The 26,717-nt window shown below is 35.6% G+C and overlaps 1 pseudogene; it reads right to left on the bottom strand.

The window, feature by feature from the left end:
- Positions 1–1,737: 1,737 nt before the first annotated feature.
- On the bottom strand, positions 1,738–26,315 carry LOC139870255 (protein FAR1-RELATED SEQUENCE 9-like; annotated as a pseudogene).
- Positions 26,316–26,717: the final 402 nt, after the last annotated feature.

Below are 26,717 nucleotides of genomic sequence, written 5' to 3'. Positions count from 1 at the left end.
TTCAAAAAACGAAAAAAAAAGATTTTGCTTCCCTCCGCTTCCTCCCGATTGGGTACTTCCCTCTCGATCCTACCAATATATATATATATATATATATATATATATATATATATATATATATATATATATATATATATATATATATATATGGGAAAAGTGAATATGAGTAACAGCACAATATAACCTTATATGAAAAACCCTCTAAAACTACGTCGTTTATTATGAAACCCAATAACCACCTCCTACTTTCACGTTACCATAATACTCCAACTAAATTCGATCGGTGGTAATTTTGATAATAAATAGTAATGTTCAACCAATTGGTTTTTTCTTCCAATCTTTAATTACCACTAGCTGTATTTTAATTCATTCTCATCGTTCTTCCATCATCATCAACACACAAATAGCAGGTAAAGTCGATTCGTTTATCTCGATCCTTACAAAATCGTAATTAAGTTTATACCTTTTGTAATTATTTGTTTTTGACGCTCAATCATATGTTAATGCCTTTAAATTTACTTCAACACTTAATGAGTGTGTGACTTAACACATTATGTTTGGTTACAAGTACTTTTTTAGGTGCACACAATATGTTCGACAAAATGCTCGAGTGACAGTATCCTAAACTTTCTTTTAATTTTAAAGAACCCGTGTCGTACTAAGGGTTAGAAGTTACAATTGCTAAAAGTCACAATTGTTGTACCATAATTTATAACTGTTATGTGTTTGGCAACAATTGCTAGAAGTAATAATTGTCGACACTTGTAGATAATCTTTTGAACCACAATCTATGTTGTATGTAATGGTGAAGTTTTTAAGATATGGCAATTGATTTACTACTGTTTTACAGGTTAGTTCGGTTGTGACCTTGAGCAAAAAACTCAAAGCTAAATCAGATAGGGAGTTGACGGTAGAAAAAAATCAACACTAGTTGTTAGATCAAAAGCGTTAACAAATGCATTTGTGAAATCCAACTCAAACCCTATTTGTAACATGAGAAGATTTGTTCCAAAGATACTTCTGCATAGTCGCTTGGTCGTTAGATTCTGTTACCTGATGTACAGCTTCTTTCAATTGAATGATGTATATTTTTTTTTAACTTTTAGAATTTTAAAAATTGATGTACAACTTCTTTCATTTTAGTTGATTAATGCAACAGGCACTTAAGATGTACCACTTCTTTCAGTTTTAATAACCATTGAATACATTTCTATGCACAAATGCACAACTAGAGATGTACAGCTTATGTATACTTTTTTATGTACAAATGCAGTATGTACAAATGCAGCAGCCTAGACATTGACCCATCTCTTTGCAATATAGTAACATTGACCCATTTTGTGTACAGATGCAGCAGTAGCCTAAACATTGACCCATCTCGAGGCAATATAGTAACATTGACCCATTTTGTGTACAAATGCAGCAGCAGCCGAAACATTCATTAAAAAAAAAAACAAAAATCACGCAAGTTAAAAAACAGCAACTAGCAACTAATCAAACAAGAATCAAAATTCACATAAGATAAAAAAGCAACTACCAACTAATAAAAAAAGAATCAAACTTCACTTAAGCTAAACACTAAAGAGAAACTAGTTAAAATTTTACATAAGCTAGACACTTGAAATAGCAACCTATCAAAACCTAATCATAGTTTTAGGATTATCTAAACACTATCTGCATCATGCCTTCATTTCATGTCAAGATGCCTTCATGTCAGGATGCACCAGCAACTCAGCATCATTTGTTGACTGCAGCATCTAAAGCCTGATACAAAGAGGTATTATTATATCTAATGCAGTAAACACTAGAAATTAACTAAATAAACCTTAAGTATTACCTTTTTTTTGGACACCCGGTAACATAGTGACCCAAACCTTTGCACCAAGAACATGTTCTTTTTTTCGGTGCTTCAAGAGAAGATTTGATTCGATTTGCGCTCCTTGGACGACCCTTAGTTTTAACAGGTACTGGAGGATCCCGAACTAATATTTGAGGCATCATGTCTACTTGGAAAAAACCTGCATTGGAATCTCGTGATGGATTGTCAATTTGTGGAGGTTTTTTGTGAGTCGTATGTTCTTCTAAAAACTTCTCGAGAAGGGTATCGAGTTTCTTCATGATAGATGGTGACTCTTTCGCTTGTTCGACCGCTTTCGTATATTTCGATTGAACACACCACAAGCTTAAAGCGCTAACTCTATTTTCACCATTTTCAAGTCTATTGTTATAATTATCCACTCTGTACCTAGCATCAAGTGTCCACCTTGGCAATATATAGTGATCAGGAAGAGTTTCAATGTGCTTCTTCTTCAAAACATACAAAATATGTTTACATAAAATTCCATATGTTTCAAATTTGCAGCAAGAACATGTGACATCTAATTTACGAGACAATCGAAAGGTCACAGTTCTCCAGTACATCTTCTCAATATTAACTTGACCAACTTTATATTGGATCTCTCCCGAGCGCTTACTTAAAGTCTCATGAGTTAAATTGTTAGTCGCTTGTATCCATTCTTTTTTAAAAACATCAAAGATCTTGCTTGTATAACGTGAACCTGCTTTCTTTTCTATTGGATTAACAGAAGAAAGGACTGCCTTTGTGTTCATTGTTTTGAAATCTTCGTCTTCTTCAGCAGCTCGTCGAGACTCCACAGCTTTATCATATTGGGATACAAATTCATTCAACATAGTATTGGAAGTAACATATCCATCAAAGAAGGAATGAATACTCTCACTTCTTCCACTTGTTGTCATACCAGCAAAAAACAATCTTTTAAAAAAACTTTAGCCCAAAGAGTACGTTGGTTATACATCTCGTTTAACCAGTAGTGAGTTTCAAGGTTATACTTATCTCGTATAACTTTCCACCGAGTTTCAAATTCATCTATTGTTTGACTCTTAACCCACTGTTTGTACATCTCTTGAAAATCACTATAACGTGCTTTAAGAGGTCGAAGTTGTTCCAATTCATGGTTATTAATGTGCCACGCAGAATATCTATGGCGCACATTTGGAAAAACCTTTTTTATGGCATTTCTAATCGCTTTATCTTGATCAGTAATTATTGCAGTTGGATACACGTTAAACATGCACTTTAAGAATTCTTGAAATAGCCAAACAAACGTTTCTTCCTTTTCATTCTCTAGTAATGCACCTCCAAATAGTATAGACTGGCCATGATGATTGACGCTAACAAATGGAGAAAATGGCATCCTAAATCTGTTTGTCATATACGTCACATCAAACATGACAACGTCCCCAAAATTTATATATGCATCTCGTGACCTCACATCAGCCCAAAAAATATTTCTTGGAGACCCATCATCAAATAAATCCACAACCCAATAATGTTTACTATCTATAGAGGCTTTCTCTTGGAAATATTTGATAACACCATAAAACTCTTTACCTCTATATTTTTTTCGCTCTTCGGACAATATATCAGCACATTGCTTTGAAGTAACATCAGGTGCGTCCACATCTTTCATGGAATTTACCACCTTTTTAATTTGACAAGGTCTCAAACCATTTTTGCTAAGATCCAACATAAGAGATTTGCAAGCCATTGTGCGGTGAGTCTTTCCATGAGAACGGTGTTTCATTACCTTGATCGGAGTGCTTAGCTCATGATTATGTATATTGGTAAAAAGATCCACAACCCACTTACCAACTTTATTTTTTGATATCCGAATCATTGCTGCACAACCAGTTCTTGATTCCCTACGACGTTTTGTAACAGTACCATTTGAAATATCCTTAAATCCTTCTTTGAAACTTACTATCAAATTAAAGTAAATAATTAATGATTTTATAAAGAAGTAACATGATATGATATTCAAACACTAATTAAACAATAATTGTTTAAAAACATCAATGACGATTGGGAAGAGAACGGAATATTACGAATCGAGCTTACCAGCTAATGATGTGGGTTATCACGATAAACGTAATCGACGAATTCAGCCGGTGAGTATTAGTTAACAACAGGTAGCGGAAATCAAAGATAAGGAGAAGAAGGATGATATATTCCAATCAATGAGATGTAATTGACGGATTAGATGGATAAAAGTGAAATTAGGTTGAATATTGGAGTAATGGAGTGTTATGGTAACGTGAAAATAGGTGGTGGTTATTGGGTTTCATAATAAACGACATAGTTTTAGGGGGTTTTCCATATAAGGTTATATTGTGCTGTTACTCATATTCACTTTTTCATATATATATATATATATATATATATATATATATATATATATATATATATATATATATATATATATATATATATATATATATGGCTGAATCAAGGGGAAGAACAAATTCAGAGGAAACAATCTAAACAATTCATTATAAAAATCAAATGCTAGTCCATCATATTACCATGTTAAGCAATCTATTTTAATTACAATTGATAAGGATATTGTTGTCATTTTACCATTTGATAATGATTACATATTACATATATTAATTTATATAGTTATTAATTAAATACTACCTCCTACAACCACCACCTACGACCGCCACCTACCACCTACAACCACCATCAACCACCACAACCACGAACCACTACCTATCACCACCACCACCTCACACCACCACCACCGACCATCACCACACACCACGACCTACCAACCATGATACGTACGAGATTGTTGAGGAGATAATCGCTTTTCGCTAACAAGAAAGATATGCTTAAATTAAGTAAAAAACATAAGCTAAAATCTGTAATTTTTATTGATCAGAAAGTTGTTCATCAGCTGAATACATGCTGAGTTTTTATAAGTAAATAACCCTAAACTAGATAAGGGAGCAAAGTAAATAAGGAAACAAAAGTAATCCTAATTTCAAAATAAACTTCCAAATAAATAGATAGCTTGGGGCAAGGTATCCTCATCCCCTTAGGCTCTGTTGGAGTGAAGTAGCTTGAACAAAAATGAAGAAACAAGAGGCTCACGACCGCGGGCGTGAATGTCGCGATCGCGAGTGCTGCAGAGACAGGAGCTCGCGAAGTGGAATGATGGATTCGCGGCTGGAGATTATGCTTGGGACAGATCTCGCGACCACGGCAAACTTTCATTACAACAAAAGTTGACAGGTATGCATACCATTTCATAATATATCCAAACTAGAAATGACTTAATCTGTCATTTACTTAATAATAATCTTTATTGAACTCAAAGACTTGAATGCAACGTCTTTTGAAATATGCCATGAATGATTCCAAGTAATATCTTTAAAATGAGCAAATGCACAGCGGAAGATTTATTTCAAACCTGAAAAACATGCTTTCAAGTGTCAACCAAAAGGTTGGTGAGTTCATTAGTTTATCATAAACAATCATTTCCATTAATTTAATAGACCACAAGATTTTCATTTTCATTTCTCATAAACATCCATCTCATATCAAGCATTTCGCAAACTGCATAGAGATAAAAATCATTCATATGGTGAACACTTGGTAACCGAACTGACAGGATGCATATAGAATATCCCCCGCACACAGGCATTTTGCAAACTGCATGCTATATACCGACCGTCGCAATCAGTATATATCAATCGAAGTACTAAAACATTCGTAACCCGAATGAGACTTGTCAGGGTCCATAGATCTATTTTTAGGATTCGCGTCAATTAGGGGTCATTTTCCTAATTCTTAGGCTATCAAGCTAAAAGGGGCGATACTCGGTTTCGATAATCCAACCATAGAATGTAGTTTCGATTAATTGTGTCTATTTCGTAAAACGTTTATAAAAGCAGCGCATGTATTCTCAGTCCCAAAAATATATATTGTAAAAGCATTTAAAAAGGGAGCAAATGAAACTCACTATACTGTATTTTGTAGTAAAAATACATATGATGGCATTGAACAAGTGTCGGGTTGGCCTCGGATTCACGAACCTATATTAAGTATATATATTTATATGTTGGTCAATATCTGTCTAACAATTTAGGTCAGGTCATAGTGTATCACAATCCTAATGCTCGAGATTATCATGCAAAAGTCACCAAAAGTCATCTAATCCAAAAATGACTTTCAAAATCTATACGTGTTTATTATATAATTATATTACCAGAGTATAAGTCTTGATAGTTGAATGAATCGATAATTTACAAAACTCAATTTATCACATAACTGACTAAATTGTCATATTCAGAAATTTTTAGATAAATGAATATAACTAGTTTATATATACTTATTTGTAATCTACATGTTATTCTAATGAATTATATGTTATTTTAATAATTAAATAACTTATATTTATTCTACATATTTTAAGTAATTAATATTTATATAGAAAATATTTCTTAAATTATTTCATCATTTATTATCATGTATTAATGATAAAATTTTATGTTAATATATGGTAAAATATATTTTTATATATTAAGTATTATAATTTGTATAACGTTTATATAATATCATTTTAATGATAAAAATTTAGTGATATGTATCATAAATATATATTTGTATCAAATATTTATTTAATTAAATAATATAATATTGATAATAATAATGAACCAAAAGTTGTATTATTTTGTAATAATAATAATATCAATTATTTTAATAATAATAATAATAATAATAATAATATTTATATTTACATTTACGAATGATAATAATAATTTTGATAATAAATAATAATCTTTTGTAGTAATACTAATGTCATAATAATAATATTACTAATAATGATAAAAATAATGAAAACGATATTTTTATCTAAATCATAATCTTAACAATATTTTAACTGAATCATGATACTTATACTCATTATTTCCTAATCGACTTGTTTAATAGCTTTTAGTCCTCTTTTATATCGCATTCATAAAAATGATAACAATAGTAATCAAAATAATTAGATGATACTAATATTAGTTTTAATGATAATGATACTAATAATAATAAATATTATAATAATATTAATGATAATACTAATAATAATAATAATAATAATAATAATAATAATAATAATAATAATAATAATAATAACCTTAATGATAATAACGATAGTAATAATAATAACAATAACAATTTTTAATGATAATACTTATATTAATAACGATAATAATAATAATAATAATAATAATAATAATAATGATAATAATAATAATAAAAATAATAATAATAATAATAATAATAATAATTAGATAGTAATAATAACGACGATAATAACGACGATAGTAATAATAGTAATCATTTTAATAATAATACTAAAATTAATGATAATTCAGTTGACTATATCTTTTAATCCGTTCATCGAAACCATACGCTTTCTAAATGAAAAGTTATTAATTTTTCGTCAGCTTTCCAACAACATACATATCATATACCTTATCTCAGTAGCATATGTATTAAATTCATGATTTATCATAAAATATTTAACGACAAAATTAAACATTCAAGCATACATAAACATATATACTCGAGCACTAGTCAGAGATACACTATTAATATATAAAAGATAAGATATAAATGCTCACGTATCAATATTGTAATTCAATATTGCAGGAAAGTACGTAGACGCAACGGAGATGATAAAAACTTGTTTTGAAATAGCCCGAACATACCCCCGTCGTAGTATTTTATGTAATATACTAATAATATCGATATTCACTAATACTAATACTAATAAGATTAATAATAATAATATTAATCTTAATAATAATAATAATAATTTATATATATATATATATATATATATATATATATATATATATATATATATATATATATATGTTACAGAGAGCGAGAGATATAGATTTGAGGTGTGTGAATGAATAAACCGAACACGCGAGCTTTATAGAGGTTTTTCTGAATTCGATCCCCATGCGATCGCATGGGTATTATGGGTAAGTACCATGCGATCGCATGGCCAGCTGTCACGCACCCAATATCTTTTGTTTTCATTCTACTGACGTTTTTATTAATTATTTATATATATTATATATTTAAATTATATAATTATATAAATAATATATTATATTCTCGTATATAGTTACTTTGTAATTTTAGTTCCGATAACTTGTACGTTCACGCTCGACTTATGTCCTGGTTTCGATTTTTCGAACGTTGTTTCGTACGCTATAAAATCTTGCACTTTACGTTTCGTGTAATGTACCTTTATCAATAACACGACTCAAATTAATGAAAAACTATCTCACTCAAAGTGTAACTTATTCATTTGAGTGTTTTGGTCATTTGCTTCTCTAATTCAACTTCTCGTTATTATTTATATATATATATGATAAGATTAATGACAACGTTTTGTATCTAGTTAATATCATAGTTTATCACATTGTAAACTATATATATTTTAAAATATAGTTTGTTCATATATATAATTAAAATATTTATGTAATAATATAATGTTTAGTTTTTTTTCGAAACTAATTATATTTCAAGGTTCATTTTAGAATGGTTTAAATAATAGAAATCATTATATCACATAACATTTATATTTTAAAACTTATAATCGATATAATTTATTCATGCATCAAATTCTCATAAGTTAACTTATCTAAATATCAATCGATTCAATAATCAAATACTAATATCATTTAATAAATAATTCGAAATATATATAAACACATTTTTAATTATACGTTGCAAGTTATTTATATATTTATATTTAATTAAATCACAGACCGTTATCATTTATAATTTGTCAAAAGGTTTCTAGAAAGATTCTAGATTTTAAGATAACGTTAAAACCTTTATCCTTATTAAAATGACTCGGTAACAATTTATTAAAAGTGGTTCCAGATATTTATAAAGTTATATTCTTTTTAAAGAAGATGTGACACTCAAATCATTTTATATAATTTCTAAAATTTATAATAGTAAAAGATAATGGTAATAACTTTAATAATCTACTTCTTGACATGTACTAATCTTTCGAAATATATCATATTACGTTTTATATCTTTAAAACAATATATATGTAAATTTATAATATAAAGTTTTAATTAAGTTTTCTAACTTTATATCTTCGAAATGTTTTATATTATTGAAACAATAATTATATGTACTTGCGATTTAATATATATAGCATAAAACTTTAATTAGGTTTTATATACATATTCAAATTACATTATGAAACGTTTTAGTAATAAGATTCTTTTAGACTGTAAGACTCGTGTAATTATTGTAAATAATGTATAGAAGTTAACTTTGTTGTGGGATTGGTTTTATATTTCAAAAGGAGCTAGGAACCAGTTTCTGTCCATTGGCGCGCCGCGCAGCCTAATGGTGCGCCGCGTAAAATCGTGCAGACAGCCCCTCTTGTTTATTTAAATTTAAATCAAGGGCATTTTGGGAAATTCACTTCAAGGCCGACTTTAAGGCTTGGTTCAGTTGTTTGGGAGCTCATTTACTCCCCTTTTCACCAACCTTATCTTCCTAATTCAATCCTAGAGAGAGAAGTGAGTTCTAGAGAGAGAGAGATCCCATTTTGAAGAAGAAGAAGAAGGTTTCTTGCTAAAGTCCAAGTTCTAAAGTTGTTCATCTCATCCATTGCTACATTTTGATAGTTGTGGTATACCTTAACTTCCATTTCTTGCTTTGATTTTGTGTATGGGTTAGGGTTTGTGTTGAAGATGAACACTAAGACCCATTTGTAGGTAAATTGGGTGTTTTGGGTAAATTGGGTCATGTAGACTCAATAATGGGTTAGCTAGGGTTTTAAAAGTGTTAATTGATGTTAAGAAACCCTAATTGGCTAATAATTGGTTAGAACACTTGCTTGATGTATAAATGGGTGCTATTTGGGTATAGATGACCCAAAATGGGTGTATTGACTTTTATTAGGTCAAATGGGTCAAAATGGACCAATGTTGGTTAATGTTAGTGTTTTGTGTTAAAACCTAGCGATTTAATGTGTATGAAGGCCTTGAGTGCCAAGTGTTAGGGTTTTTGGTGAAAATGACCCAAATTAGGGTTAAGTGTCCAAATGGGTCAAGATGATCTAGGATGGTGTGTAATGTGAGATTGGACCAAGTTGATTGATTGATTATATGCTTGTGAAATAGGTACGTTACCTCGGAATTCAAGCTTGGTTTAATAATCACCGACGGCATAAGGTGAGTGGAATAATTATGCGTGAACGTATATAATGTATTTATTTGTGTGTATGAATGTGGAAGTGTCGCGGTGTTCAAGACACCACATTCTAGGTAACGAGTAGTATTGTCGCGGTGCTTAAGACACTACTCATTGTGTAATTGACTTGTGGTATTGTCGCGGTGTTTAAGACACCACAACGTCATGGGAGTGGGAGTGTCGCGGTGATCAAGACACCACTCATTGTATTGAATGAAGTGTGGATTCGTCGCGGTGTTTAAGACGCCACATTGTTGAAAGGGTGAGTTAGTCGCGGTGTTTAAGACATCACCCGGGGGACTAGTGATTATGCGGTGTGTAAGTAACACTAGTGGATGTTATGAACTCCAACGGACTTTCATGTACCGTTCTCTTGCGTACTTGGTTAACCATGGTTGTGCGAATTGTCCTTAGCATGTTATATTATGAACCATATGCTATTATTTGTTGCTAGCTTAATGTGGAACGTGGTTAGTAGTTTATGCATGATGGATTGCATGTTCGATTGTATTGCTAGCTCGTATGTTGTATTGTGTAAGTGTATGCAAGTAAGTAGGTTATATATGATCATGTATAATTATTGCATTCACTAAGGTTTGCTTACCCTCTCGTTGTTTACCATTTTTATAGGTTCGGTGTTGGACAAGGGTAAGGGCATCGTTTTGGACTAGGGATCCCGCTTGATGCTAGGGGACGCTTTTGGTTTTAGTAGCTCTCGGAGTTTGACCGATAGTTGGGTAGTTTAATCCCAAACGCCATGCTCATTGTGTAGTTTGGAACTTAAACTTTTTGGTGGTCGAAACTCCTAAATTTGTATTAAACTTGTAATTTGGGTCGTGCGGGCCCTGCTTGTAAAACTTGGGTTTTATGTTTGAAACATGTTAGTTTTACATATTTGGATGTATGGTAAAAAGCGTTTCGTCTAAAAGTGCCGGGAACTAGTCAATCTTTTTCGCGGTTAAAGGTCCTGGGGACAGCCCGTTTTGGCGCGGCGCGCGGGCCATTTGGCGCGGCACGCCAATGGTCTGCCAGCAAATTTTTTTTTATTTTGTATTTTCCACGTGGTTTTGTCGGGTATTGGTTTGGGTTGTTACAAGTGGTATCCGAGCATGGTCTAAGGGATTTAGGTGACTTGAGATAGGCGTCTAGACTTAGACTTTTGTGTGTGCATTGTGCGGGACTTGTAGGACTTTGGGTCGGACCGGGTCTTGGTTAGCGCGTAGGTTTATATGAACTAATCATGCGTTGTTGTTTGTGTTGTATAGCAATCATCGAGCGAAATGAACATTGTACTAGCGAGTTAACGCGACGTGCTCGCGTAGTAATGACTAGCTACCCTTACTACGGGTGCAAATCGTGTCAAACAAGCGATGTACGACGATTGTCGAGCGAGATGTGGTGGTATGGTGTATATATATATGTGTCATGTCTTTGGGTTCGTTGTTTAATCTTTTCCGTCTTATAGAATGAAGATGAGAAACGGACACGACACCGATAATGGGGGCACGAGCGAGGACCCCGAGTTCACGGCCAAGGTTGAGGCCATCTTTCAACGCCAAAAGGCGGAGTTTCGTGAAGATGTTAAGAAGATGTTTCTAGACACGATTGACGAGCACGTCGTCACTATGGTTAAGGAACAAATTAAGATTGCTCTCCAAGAAGAAAATGTGGGGAGACGAGACTTTTTCTTCAAGAACTTTAAGGATGCTCAACCTCCTACTTTTGAGGGCGATAGGGACCCACTCAAGAGTGCCCGATTCATCTCCGATATGGAGGGGGCTTTCCGTACTTGTGAGTGCCCTCCTGATAAAAAGACTAGGTATGGTTGTAGCATGTTAAGGGGTGATGCGAAGTTGTGGTGGGATGCAAAGATCCAACTATATGGTGAAGAACAATGTATGGACTTCACTTGGGATGAATTTAAAGAGGAGTTCTTCGATGAGTACCGAACTTCGGCCGATCTTACAAGGCTTAAGGACGAGCTACGTAACTTGAGGCAAGGGTCGATGGACTTGAACACACTCAAATCCGTGTTCTTGTCCAAGACGCAATTTTGCCCGGAGTATGTCGGGAATGATAAAATATTGAAAGAAGATTTCTATCGAACCTTGAATGATAGTTATCAAGAAAAGATTAGTGTGAATGTGGTGAAGAGCTTCGATGAGTTGTTTAATATGGCGAAAGGGTTTGAAGCGCTTGTGTTGAGGAAGAGAAAGTTTGAAGGTTCGAGTCATTCAAATTTTTCAAGCAAGAAGTCAAGGAAAGGCGCAACCGAGAGTGTGGGGAGTGTGAAGAATGGTGCTTCGGGGGATTTCCCCTATTCTTGTCATAATTGTGGTCGAAGGGGGCATATGGCCCGTGATTGCACCAAACCATCTTCTATTACGAAATTCACTGGTTACAATTGTGGAAAAGAAGGACACAAGAAGACCGAGTGTCCCGAGTTGCGTAATGATAATGTAAAGCGGATCGAGAAGGCGGCGGGAACGGCTAGGGGCCGCAACTACTTGATGACCAATGATGAAGCCAAACAATCGCACGAAGTTGTCTCAGGTACTTACTTGATTAATTCTAATCCGGCAAGGATTCTTTTCGATAGCGGTGCAAATTTGTCGTTTGTGTCTCCTAAATTTGTGCCTAAACTTAATAGACCGTTAGCTAAGTTAAGTCGTCTGATAGAAGTCGAAATAGCGGACGGCAAGACGGTGCTAGTGGTTGATGTGTGTGAAAATTGTGATGTTGTTTTTGGTTCCGAAACCTTTAAAATTGATCTTATTCCAATGACCTTGGGCGACTTTGATATTGTCGTTGGTATGGATTGGCTCGATCGTTATAGAGCCGATATTGCATGCCATGATAAGTTTATTCGTGTGAAGGCCCCAAGTGGGGGAGAGTTAATTATTCATGGTGATAAGCGAAGGAGACCGGTGCCGATATGCACTTTTGCACGGGCACGTCGTTTTGTTGTTACCGATGGCATGGCTTTCCTTGCTCATGTTGTTGATACTCACAATGAGCCACCACCTATTCGTGAAATTCCGGTTGTTAGTGAATTCGAAGACGTTTTTCCGGACGAATTACCGGGCGTTCCGGCGGAAAGACAAGTTGAGTTTCGTATTGAGTTGGTTCCGGGAGCTACTCCCATTGCTAAAACTCCTTATCGTTTAGCACCAACGGAAATGCAAGAGTTGTTAAATCAAACCCAAGAGTTGCTCGAGAAGGGTTTTATTCGACCGAGTGCTTCGCCATGGGGCGCTCCGGTGTTATTTGTGAAGAAGAAAGATGGTAGTATGCGTATGTGCCTTGATTACCGTGAGTTGAATAAAGTGACGATCAAGAATCGTTATCTATTACCTAGGATTGAAAATTTATTTGATCAACTTCAAGGTGCAACGTATTTCTCTAAGATCGACCTACGGTCCGGCTATCACCAAATGCGGGTCCGTGAGGAAGACATAGAGAAGACGGCTTTTCGAACGCGTTACGGGCATTATGAGTTTGTAGTTATGCCCTTTGGCCTTACGAATGCACCGGCGGCATTCATGGATCTTATGAACCGGGTGTGCCAACCTATGTTAGACAAGTCGGTTATTGTGTTCATTGACGACATACTAGTCTACTCGAAAAGTATGCACGAACATGAACGTCACTTACGTGAAGTTTTGAAGACGTTAAGAAAGGAGAAGTTGTATGCAAAATTCTCTAAATGTGAATTTTGGCTAAGGGAGGTTCAATTCCTTGGCCATATTGTGAACGAAAGCGGTATCCAAGTGGATCCGGGGAAGATTGAGACGGTGAAGAGTTGGGGACGACCGACTACGCCTACGGAAATCCGAAGTTTTCTCGGATTGGCCGGTTATTATCGTCGGTTCATCCAAGACTTTTCTAAGATTGCTTCTCCATTGACAAAATTGACGAGGAAGAGTGCTAAGTTTAATTGGGAGAACGAGCAAGAAATTGCTTTCCAATTGTTAAAAGAGAAGTTGTGTCAAGCTCCGGTGTTAGTGTTGCCGGAAGGTATTGAAGATATGGTAGTTTATTGTGATGCTTCCTTAAATGGTGTAACGACCCAAATCCATTTAACCAAAAACAGAGTACATTTTTTTTTTTATTTAGTTAGGTCCCATTAATATAATACATTTTCAACTCTGTTTTAATCGAAACATAACATCATAAGGATACGTTTAACAATCTATCATGACCCTTGGCACACAAATTACACTTTACAAAATCATTTGTAATAATGACCCGATCACAAGAAATACGGGTTAAGACTCAATAACCCAACCCAATACCAAGAGCATAATCCCGGAGACTACCAAATCCCCAATCTGCGTCCATATAACCAAAAGCTACCCCTTCGGGCCCAAGCGCTCCTATGCATCTAGTCTAACAACTAGCTAGCTTCATAACAAAATACCTGTAAAAAGGTAAACAACGAGAGGGGTAAGCATAAAGCTTAGTGAATGCAATAATTATACATACACATATATAATCTACTTACTTGCATCACTTACACAACCTCATACGCGGGATCAATAATTCGACAATCATGCAACAATAATATGCATATACCAATATCCACATTCCACAAGTAGCTAATAATACAATAGCATACGATTCATAATTAAATACTTCAATACATAATTCACATAACCTTGGTTAACCAATTCGAACAAGGGAAACGGTACTTACAAGACCGTTGGAGTTCATAACATCCACTAGTGTTACTTACACACCGCGTAATCACTAGTCCCCCGGGTGATGTCTTGAACACCGCGACTAACTCACCCTTACGACAATGTGGCGTCTTAAACACCGCGACGAATCCACACTTCATTCAAAACAATGAGTGGTGTCTTAAACACCGCGACAATTCCACTCCCATGACACTGTGGTGTCTTAAACACCGCGACAATACCACACGTCAATCATACAATGAGTAGTGTCTTAAACACCGCGACAATACTACTCGTCAATCATACCATGAGTAGTGTCTTAAGCACCGCGACAATACTACTCGTTACCTAGAATGTGGTGTCTTAAACACCGCGACAATACCACATTCATGCAACACAAATAAATACATTATATACACATACGCATAATTATTCCACTCACCTCGTGAACTCGAGCATTACAAACCATGCACGAAATCTTCACCACACGCAACCGAGCAAGATTTTACCTATAATACACATATAGGCATACACATAATCAACATACAACCCCATTTGGACTCTCGACCCGCCCAAATGAACAACAAGTGCAAAATATACCCTTTTGCACTTTTAACGCTACCCGAAGGTCCAAAACTAACGAGACTAGTTCCCGCGTTCTCGAAATACCTAATTATGTCAACTTTAACCTTTAAACGCATACTAGCTCGTATTTTACACAAAACCCATTCCATGGTTGACCAAGTTTGACTTTATTGCTAAAACACCAAATTTTAACCTAAAATCACTTCTCGCGAGTAATTACATGAAAAGCATCATTTAACACTCAACAAAAGTGTTTAACATCCAACTAATCCAAATTAGTGTCATCCTCAATTTTGACCCAATTCAAATTGCTCATTTTGACCAAAGTCATAAAACGCCCCAAAATCACTAACGACTAGTGATTATATTTCCAAGACAACCACTAACACTTAAATCGAGTATTTACCTACTTGATTTACCAAAACTTGATTTAAAACTTAATTTGACAACGAATCGAGCTTACTTGTCCCGAAATGCCCATTTGACCCGTTTTGACCTAAATTAGGGTTTACACCCAAAAACCAAGTCAACACAAGTGTTCTAAGGTTTAACCAACACACGCAAGATCCAAACTTACAATTTAATCAATCGAAACCCTAAGTCACCCATCTAGGCTTACTTACATGAATTTTACCCAAAACCCCCAAATTTCACAATAAAATGGGTTTATAACTCTAACTAACACAAACCCTAACTCAAACAAGAAATCAAACACTACAATTCGGATTAGGGTTTACCTCAAGCACCAAAACGAGCTCTAGTAGCTAGAAACACCAAGGAGAACCAAAACCCGCTTCCAATTTGGGCAAAAATCACCATCTTCATCATAACTCAAGCTTCCTCTCTCTAGAAACTCATCTCTCTCTCTCTAAGATTGGGAGTGTTTGAATGGATGTCAAAATGATCCAAAAGTGGATCTAAAACTGATATTACAGCCACAAATCCGTCCATAAGTGAAATACCAACTTTGCCCCTCATTTAACTCATTAAAAGGCTGAAAAGTACCAGAACGTGCCTATTGTCGCGCCGCGGAGCAGTTTGTCGTGCCGTGGCCCAAAGGGTGGTTTTAGATCACTTTTTTTAAGCTTTCTGACCCTCAAAATAGGCATTTGTCGCGCCGTGGCCCTTCTGGTCGCGCCGCGGCATTTGCCTGTTTCATCTGAACTTCAGCAAACTTGTTTTGGCCATAACTTTTTGACCGTAACTCCGTTTTCGATGAACCAAATATCGTTGGAAATGTAATGAGATTTCCTATCCAATGGTAAGGTTTTAGAACATCAAATCTAACTTTATTTGGGATCCAAATATACGCTTACATGCCTCGTATTTCGAATGTCGTTCGAAATAACAAGTAACTGAAAACGGGTGTTACAAATGGGCTCGGGTGTGTTCTTATGCAAAGGGGTAAAGTCATTGCTTATGCCTCTCGACAATTAAAGGACCACGAGACGAGGTACCCGACTCACGACTTAGAGATGGCGGCGGTTGTGCATGCGTTGAAAATTTGGCGCCATTACTTGTATGGTGTCAAAAGTACAATTTATTCGGATCACAAGAATTTGAAACACCTTTTTACTCAAAGAGATTTGAATTACCGTCAACGTAGATGGATGGATGTAGTGAAGGACTATGATTGTGAGATACTTTACCATCCGGGTAAAGCTAATGTGGTTGCGGACGCGTTAAGTCGAAAGACTCAACATCCGGCGGTACGAGTAGCATCGTTACGCTTGATTATCACTAATGACTTTCTTGAAAAGCTTGGTGAGATTCAAATCGAGGCTTATGTTCACAATAAGCACGAGGAGCGAATCGTGGGCCAATCGGAGTTTATTACTATGGGTTCGCGAGGGTTATTGTCTTTTCAAGGAAGGGTGTGGGTGCCTAAGATGGGTGACTATCGACGGGTGCTACTTGATGAAGCACATAAGTCAAAATATTCCATTCACCCGGGCGCTACAAAAATGTATCATGACTTGAAGAAAGATTATTGGTGGCCGGGCATGAAGCGCGATGTTGTTAAGTATGTGGAACAATGTGTCACTTGTTTGCAAGTTAAAGCCGAGCACCAAAAGCCGTATGGTAAGTTGCAACCGTTAGAAATCCCGAAATGGAAATGGGAGCACATTACCATGGATTTTATCACTAAGTTACCTAAGACGGCGAGGACACAATATGATTCAATTTGGGTGATTGTGGATCGGTTGACGAAAAGTGCTTTGTTTCTTCCCATTAAAGAAGCAATATCGTCGGAGGCCTTGGCTAAGTTGTTTATCAAGGAAGTGGTCTCGCGACATGGTGTTCCTATATCTATTATTTCGGATCGAGATACTCGTTTCACATCTCGGTTTTGGGAAAGGTTTCATGAAGATATGGGTACGCAATTAAAGTTGAGCACGGCGTATCATCCACAAACGGACGGTCAAACCGAACGTACGAACCAAACCTTGGAAGATATGTTACGGGCGTGCATTATTGACTTCGGTGGTAGTTGGGATGAGCATTTACCCTTGGTGGAGTTCTCGTACAATAATAGTTTTCATACTAGTATCGGGATGCCACCTTACGAGATGCTTTATGGTCGAAGGTGTAGAACTCCCGTTTGTTGGGGAGAAGTGGGTCAAAGGGAAATCGGGGGTACCGATTTGGTTTTAGAGATGAATAACAAGATTGATATTATCCGTGAACATTTGAAAAAGGCTCAAGATAGGCAAAATTCGTATGCCGATAGACGTAGACGAACGATCAAATTCCAAGAGGGCGACATGGTCATGCTCAAGGTTTCGCCATGGAAGGGTATTATTCGATTTCGAAAACGAGGAAAGTTAGGTCCTCGGTTTATTGGGCCGTTTAAAGTTTTAGCTCGTGTTGGTGAGGTTGCATATCGATTGGAATTACCCGAAGAGCTTGCGGGGATCCATAACACGTTTCATGTTTCCCACCTTCGTAAGTGTCTTGCGGATGATTCTTCGTGGATGCCCTTAGATGGAATTGAGCTAAACAATAAGTTGGAATATGTTGAAGAGCCGATCGCTATACTTGATGAGAAGATCAAAAGGTTGAGGCATAAAGAGGTTAGGACCTATAAGGTTCAATGGCGACGGAATAAAGGTTCCGAGTTTACATGGGAGCCCGAAGAGTTCGTGTTGGTTTATCTTCCCGCTTGTCATGCGGCTTGGATCGCGAGGACGCAATCCGAATAAGTGGGGGAGAGTTGTAAGACCCGTGTAATTATTGTAAATAATGTATAGAAGTTAACTTTGTTGTGGGATTGGTTTTATATTTCAAAAGGAGCTAGGAACCAGTTTCTGTCCATTGGCGCGCCGCGCAGCCTAATGGCGTGCCGCGCAAAATCGTGCAGACAGCCCCTCTTGTTTATTTAAATTTAAATCAAGGGCATTTTGGGAAATTCACTTCAAGGCCGACTTTAAGGCTTGGTTCAGTTGTTTGGGAGCTCATTTACTCCCCTTTTCACCAACCTTATCTTCCTAATTCAATTCTAGAGAGAGAAGTGAGTTCTAGAGAGAGAGATCCCATTTTGAAGAAGAAGAAGAAGGTTTCTTGCTAAAGTCCAAGTTCTAAAGTTGTTCATCTCATCCATTGCTACATTTTGATAGTTGTGGTATACCTTAACTTCCATTTCTTGTTTTGATTTTGTGTATGGGTTAGGGTTTGTGTTGAAGATGAACACTAAGACCCATTTGTAGGTAAATTGGGTGTTTTGGGTAAATTGGGTCATGTAGACTCAATAATGGGTTAGCTAGGGTTTTAAAAGTGTTAATTGATGTTAAGAAACCCTAATTGGCTAATAATTGGTTAGAACACTTGCTTGATGTATAAATGGGTGCTATTTGGGTATAGATGACCCAAAATGGGTGTATTGACTTTTATTAGGTCAAATGGGTCAAAATGGACCAATGTTGGTTAATGTTAGTGTTTTGTGTTAAAACCTAGCGATTTAATGTGTATGAAGGCCTTGAGTGCCAAGTGTTAGGGTTTTTGGTGAAAATGACCCAAATTAGGGTTAAGTGTCCAAATGGGTCAAGATGATCTAGGATGGTGTGTAATGTGAGATTGGACCAAGTTGATTGATTGATTATATGCTTGTGAAATAGGTACGTTACCTCAGAATTCAAGCTTGGTTTAATAATCACCGACGGCATAAGGTGAGTGGAATAATTATGCGTGAACGTATATAATGTATTTATTTGTGTGTATGAATGTGGAAGTGTCGCGGTGTTCAAGACACCACATTCTAGGTAACGAGTAGTATTGTCGCGGTGCTTAAGACACTACTCATTGTGTAATTGACTTGTGGTATTGTCGCGGTGTTTAAGACACCACAACGTCATGGGAGTGGGAGTGTCGCGGTGATCAAGACACCACTCATTGTATTGAATGAAGTGTGGATTCGTCGCGGTGTTTAAGACGCCACATTGTTGAAAGGGTGAGTTAGTCGCGATGTTTAAGACATCACCCGGGGGACTAGTGATTACGCGGTGTGTAAGTAACACTAGTGGATGTTATGAACTCCAACGGACTTTCATGTACCGTTCTCTTGCGTACTTGGTTAACCATGGTTGTGCGAATTGTCCTTAGCATGTTATATTATGAACCATATGCTATTATTTGTTGCTAGCTTAATGTGGAACGTGGTTAGTAGTTTATGCATGATGGATTGCATGTTCGATTGTATTGCTAGCTCGTATGTTGTATTGTGTAAGTGTATGCAAGTAAGTAGGTTATATATGATCATGTATAATTATTGCATTCACTAAGCTTTGCTTACCCTCTCGTTGTTTACCATTTTTATAGGTTCGGTGTTGGATAAGGGTAAGGGCATCGTTTTGGACTAGGGATCCCGCTTGATGCTAGGGGACGCTTTTGGTTTTAGTAGCTCTCGGAGTTTGACCGATAGTTGGGTAGTTTAATCCCAAACGCCATGCTCATTGTGTAGTTTGGAACTTAAACTTTTTGGTGGTCGAAACTCCTAAATTTGTATTAAACTTGTAATTTGGGTCATGCGGGCCCCGCTTGTAAAACTTGGGTTTTATGTTTGAAACATGTTAGTTTTACATATTTGGATGTATGGTAAAAAGTGTTTCGTCTAAAAGTGCCGGGAACTAGTCAATCTTTTTCGCGGTTAAAGGTCCCGGGGACAGCCCGTTTTGGCGCGGCGCGCGGGCCATTTGGCGCGGCGCGCCAATGGTCTGCCAGCAAATTTTTTTTTTATTTTGTATTTTCCACGTAGTTTTGTCGGGTATTGGTTTGGGTTGTTACATAGACTGAAAACGTTTTCATACGTTTGAAATTAAATCAAATAAATATTATAAAGTTTATTCTTCTAAAACTAATTATATTCAGATCATAAAATCTATTACTAAAACTTATGTTTATTTTAAATCCTTATAAGTTTGTATTAACTTGTTTAATATCAATCAGGTATTACTATATCTATTAATTGTATTCGAAACCACTTATATATAGGTTCAATATACTTTGTCTATATATATATATATATATATATATATATATATATATATATATATATATATATATATATATATATATATATATATATATATATATATATATATATATATATATATATATATATATATATATAAACACGTTTCACGTAACATGTTTTATTACGTAGATGTTTATCTAAAACGAATAAGTATAACGTTATCCATTTAATACATTGTTAACGTTTTCAAGTTATATAATAGATTTCATAACTTATTTTTATATCAACCAAACCGTTTAATGTTTTATTAATATATCACAATTTAATACACATACACACACACACACACACACATACACACACACACACATATATATATATATATATATATATATATATATATATATATATATATATATATATATATATATATATATATATATATATATATGCATTCACATAATTGTTCGTGAATCGTCGAGAACAGTCGAAGGGTAAATGAATACATGAACACAGTTCAAAGTTTTTGAGACTTCAACATTACAGACTTTGCTTATCGTGTCGAAAACATTAAATCATATAAAGATTAAATTTAAATTTGGTCAGAAATTTCCGGGTCGTCACAATTAACCGATCGTTATTATACTTAATGAGATGTTAAATTGTTATATTATCATGATAATATAGTTTATAAATATATCTTAGTACGATATGTATATATTAAGATGTTATTTCATCGATACTCGTTACATATATATATCGTTTCGAAATCCTTAAGTTAGTAGTCTCATTTTATGTATATAGTTCATTGTTAATATACTTAATGAGATACTTAATTATCATCTCATCATGTTAAACATATATATATATATATATATATATATATATATATATATATATATATATATATATATATATATATATATATATATATATATATATGTGTGTGTGTGTGTGTGTGTGTGTATTTAACGGGTATGTACTGTAATGACTCGGACTTTTCCATGATTATATATTATATGAGATAATATTTACATGATTAAATGTTTCAAACATGTTAAGCAATCAAACTTGTTAAGACTTGATTAATTGAAACGGATTTTATGTAAACGTTTGACCAACCAGTTTGCCCGATGATTCACGAACGTTATAACTTGTAAATGACATGAAGATATATATATATATATATATATATATATATATATATATATATATATATATATATATATATATATATATATATATATATATATATATATATATATATATATATATATATATATATATATATATATATATATATCTTCATGTCATTTACAAGTTATAACGTTCGTGAATCATCGGGCAAACTGGTTGGTCAAACGTTTACATAAAATCCGTTTCAATTAATCAAGTCTTAACAAGTTTGATTGCTTAACATGTTTGAAACATTTAATCATGTAAATATTATCTCATATAATATATAATCATGGAAAAGTCCGAGTCATTACAGTACATACCCGTTAAATAAATTTTGTCCCGAAATTTTAAGCAGATGGAGGTGTTGACGCATCATCTGGAAATAAGTGCGGGTATTTCTGCTTCATCTGATCTTCACACTCCCAGGTGAACTCAGGTCCTCTACGAGCATTCCATCGAACCTTAACAATTGGTATTTTGTTTCGCTTAAGTCCTTTAACCTCACGATCCATTATTTCGACGGGTTCTTCAACGAATTGTAGTTTTTTTGTTAATATTAATTTCGTCTAAAGGAATAGTGAGATCTTCTTTAGCTAAGCATTTCTTTAAATTCGAGACGTGGAAGGTGTTATGTATGCTGGCGAGTTGTTAAGGTAATTCAAGTCGATAAGTTACTGGTCCAACACGATCAATAATCTTGAATGGCCCAATGTATCTCGGGTTTAGTTTCCCCCATTTTCAAAAATGAGCAACGCCTTTCCAAGGTGATACCTTAAGCATGACCATGTCTCCAATCTCAAATTCTAAATCTTTTCTTCTAACGTCCGCATTGCTCTTTTGTCGACTTTGGGCAGTTTTCAACAGTTGTTGAATTTGAATGATTTTCTCGGTAGTTTCGTGGATAATTTCCAGACCCGTAATTTATTTATCCCCCACCTTTCTCCAACAAATCGGAGATCTGCACTTCCTTCCATAAAGTGCTTCGAACGGTGTCACATTAATACTTGAGTGGTAACTGTTATTGTAGAAAATTCTGCTAACGGCAGATGTCGATCCCAACCATTTCCAAAATCAATAACACATGCTCGTAGCATGTCTTCAAGTATCTGTATCGTCCTTTCACTCTGCCCATCAGTTTGTGGATGATAGGGAGTACTCATGTCTAGACCAGTTCCCAATGCTTGATGTAACATCTGCCAAAATCTTGAAACGAATCTGCCATCCCTATCAGAGATAATAGAGATTGGTATTTCATGTCTGGAGATGACTTCCTTCAAGTATAGTCATGCCAACTTCTCCATTTTATCATCATCTCTCATTGGTAGAAAGTGTGCTGACTTGGTAAGACGATCGACTATTACCCAAATTGTATCATAACCACTTGCAATCCTTGGCAATTTAGTAATGAAATCCATGGTAATGTTTTTCCATTTCCATTCTAGGATTTCAGGTTGTTGAAGTAAACCTGATGGTTTTTGATGTTCATCTTTGACTTTAGAACAAGTCAAACATTCCCCTACGTATTTGGCAATATAGGCTTTCATACCCGGCCACCAAAAGTGTTTCTTGAGATTTTGGTACATTTTCCCCACTCTGGGATGTATTAAATATCTGGTTTTATGTGCTTCCCGAAGTACCATTTATCTCGCATCCCCAAACTTTGGTACCCAAATTCTTTTTGCCAGATACTGGGTTCTGTCTTTCCGAATATTAAGTTGTTTCTCCGATCCTTTGGGTATTTCATTCTTCAAATTTCCTTCTTTTAAAATCCCCTGTTGTGCCTCTTTTATTCGAGTAGTAAGGTTAGTATGAATAATTATATTCATAGCTTTTACTCGAATAGGTTCCCTGTCCTTTCTACTTAAAGCGTCGGCTACCACATTTGCCTTCCCCGGGTGGTAACGGATCTCAAAGTCATAATCATTTAACAACTCAATCCACCTACGCTGCCTCATGTTCAGTTGTTTTTGATCAAATATATGTTGGAGACTTTTTTGGTCAGTATATATGATACATTTGACCCCATATAAGTAGTGCCTCCACATTTTTAATGCAAAAATAACAGCTCCCAATTCCAAATCGTGAGTTGTATAATTCTGCTCGTGAATCTTCAATTGTCTAGACGCATAAGTAATTACCTTCTTTCGTTGCATTAATACACAACCGAGGCCTTGCTTTGAAGCGTCACAATAAATCACAAAAATCATCATTCCCTTCAAGCAATGACAATATAGGTGCCGTAGTTAACTTTTTCTTTAATAATTGAAACGCTTTCTCTTGCTCATCCTTCCATTCAAATTTCTTCCCCTTATGCGTTAATGCAGTCAGGGATTTTGCTACTTTGGAAAAATCTTGGATGAATCTTCTGTAGTAACCAGCCAATCCTAAAAATTGGCGTATGTGCGTTGGAGTTTTCGGGGTTTCCCATTTTTCAACGGTTTCAATCTTTGACGGATCAGCCTGAATACCTTCTTTGTTCACTACGTGACCAAGGAATTGAACTTCTTTCAACCAAAATGCACACTTTGAAAACTTAGCGTACAGTTCTTCCTTCCTCAACAATTCTACAACCCTTCTCAAATGTTCTCCGTGCTCTTGATCATTCTTGGAGTAAATAAGTATGTCATCGATGAAGACAATGATAAACTTGTCAAGATATGATCCACACACTCGGTTCATGAGATCCATGAATACGGCTGGTGCGTTAGTCAAACCAAACGACATAACCATAAACTCATAATGATCGTAACGCATTCTAAAAGTAGTCTTTGGAATATCATCCTCCTTCACCCGCATTTGATGATACCCGGAACGTAAATCAATCTTTGAATAAACCGACGAATCTTGCAGTTGATCAAATAATTCACCGATTCTTGGTAGTGGATAACGGTTCTTGATGGTAAGTTTGTTCAACTCTCAGTAGTCGATACACAATCTGAATGTACCATCCTTCTTTTTAACAAACAAAACAGGAGCTCCCCACAGTGATGTGCTTGGTCGAATGAAACCACGCTCCAAAATTTCTTGTAATTGGCTTTGTAATTCCTTCATTTCGCTGGGTGCAAGTCTATAAGGAGCACGAGCTATCGGTGCAGCTCCTGGTACAAGGTCTATTTGAAATTCGACGGATCGGTGTGGAGGTAGTCCTGGTAATTCTTTCGAAAATACATCAGGAAATTCTTTTGCGATGGGAACATCATTGATGTTCTTTTCTTCAGTTTTTACTTTCTCGATGTAGGCTAGAACGGCATAGCAACCTTTTCTTATTAGCTTTTGTGCCTTCAAGCTACTAATAAGATTTAACTTCGCGTTGCACTTTTCTCCGTATACCATTAAAGGTTTTCCCTTTTCGCACATAATGTGAATCGCAATTTTGTAACAAACGACCTCTGCTCTCTCCTTTTTCAACCAGTCCATGCCAATTATCACATCAAAACTCCCTAGCTCTACTGGTATCAAGTTAATCTTAAACGTTTCGCCAACCAGTTTGATTTTTCGATTTCGGCATATCTTATCGGCTTTAATTAATTTACCGTTTACTAATTCGAGTAAAAACTTATTATCTAAAGACGTTAAAGGACAATTTAATTTGGCACAAAAATCTCTACTCATATAGCTTCTATCCGCACCCGAATCAAATAAAACATAAGCAGGTTTTTCATCAATAAGAAACGATCCCGTAACAAGCTCTGGGTCTTCCTGCGCTTCTGCCGCATTAATATTAAAGACTCTTCCACGGCTTTGACCATTATTATTCCCCTTGGTTTGGACACGTACTTTTGTAATGGCCCTTCTTCCTACATCCGAAACAAGTAATGTCGGCATTATTTGTTCCTTTAACCACTGGTCCGTAAACTTCACACCTATTGCATGGAGTTTTCTGCCTCTTGTCGTCATTGATGTTTTTGTTGTTGTTGGGATTGTTGTTATTGTTGCGGTTGTTATTGTTGTTGAGACGGTTGTTGTTGTTGTTGGGACGGTTGTTGTAGTTATTGTTGTTGTTGGGACGGTTGTTGTTGCGATAAATGGGGCGATTGTTGTTGTGATTATTATTGTTGTTGTACTGGTGACTTTTGTCGCCATTATCTTCCCACTTCCTCTTACCTTCCTTCATTTTGGTCTCTCCGGCTGCCAACTCTATATTTCTTCTCTCAATCTGACCCATGAGTTTGTGAGCCATTCGACTCGCTTTCTGCATTAAGGTGGGTGCGGATGCACTTACATTCTCTTGTATTCTAACTGGCAGCCCTTTCACAAATGCATCGATCTGTTCTTCCTCGTCCTCTAACATACCAGGACACATTAGAGACAATTCTGTGAATCGTCGCTCATATGAAGTGATATCTTACCCCTGAGTTTTTAATTATCTAAGCTCCGCCTTTAGCTTATTGACTTCATTCCTGAGACGGTACTGCTCATTCAACATGTGTTTGAATGCGGACCACGGTAACGCGTAAGCAGTATATTGTCCCACTTTCTCCAGATAGGTGTTCCACTATGTTAACGCAGTACCTGTGAAAGTATGTGTAGCGTATTTCACCTAATCTTCTTCAGCACATATGCTTATAGCAAACACAGATTTGACCTTCTCGATCCATCGTTTCAGTCCGACTGATCCTTCAGTTCCGTCGAATTCCAGAGGTTTACAGGCAGTGAAAGCCTTGTATGAGCATCCTACACGATTTCTTGTGGAGTTAACTCCACT

This window comes from Rutidosis leptorrhynchoides, chromosome 10, assembly GCF_046630445.1.
Source record: "Rutidosis leptorrhynchoides isolate AG116_Rl617_1_P2 chromosome 10, CSIRO_AGI_Rlap_v1, whole genome shotgun sequence".
NCBI classification, from domain to species: domain Eukaryota; kingdom Viridiplantae; phylum Streptophyta; class Magnoliopsida; order Asterales; family Asteraceae; genus Rutidosis; species Rutidosis leptorrhynchoides.
Note: the sequence above shows the minus strand (reverse complement) of the source record. Positions and strands in the feature narration are given on the sequence as shown.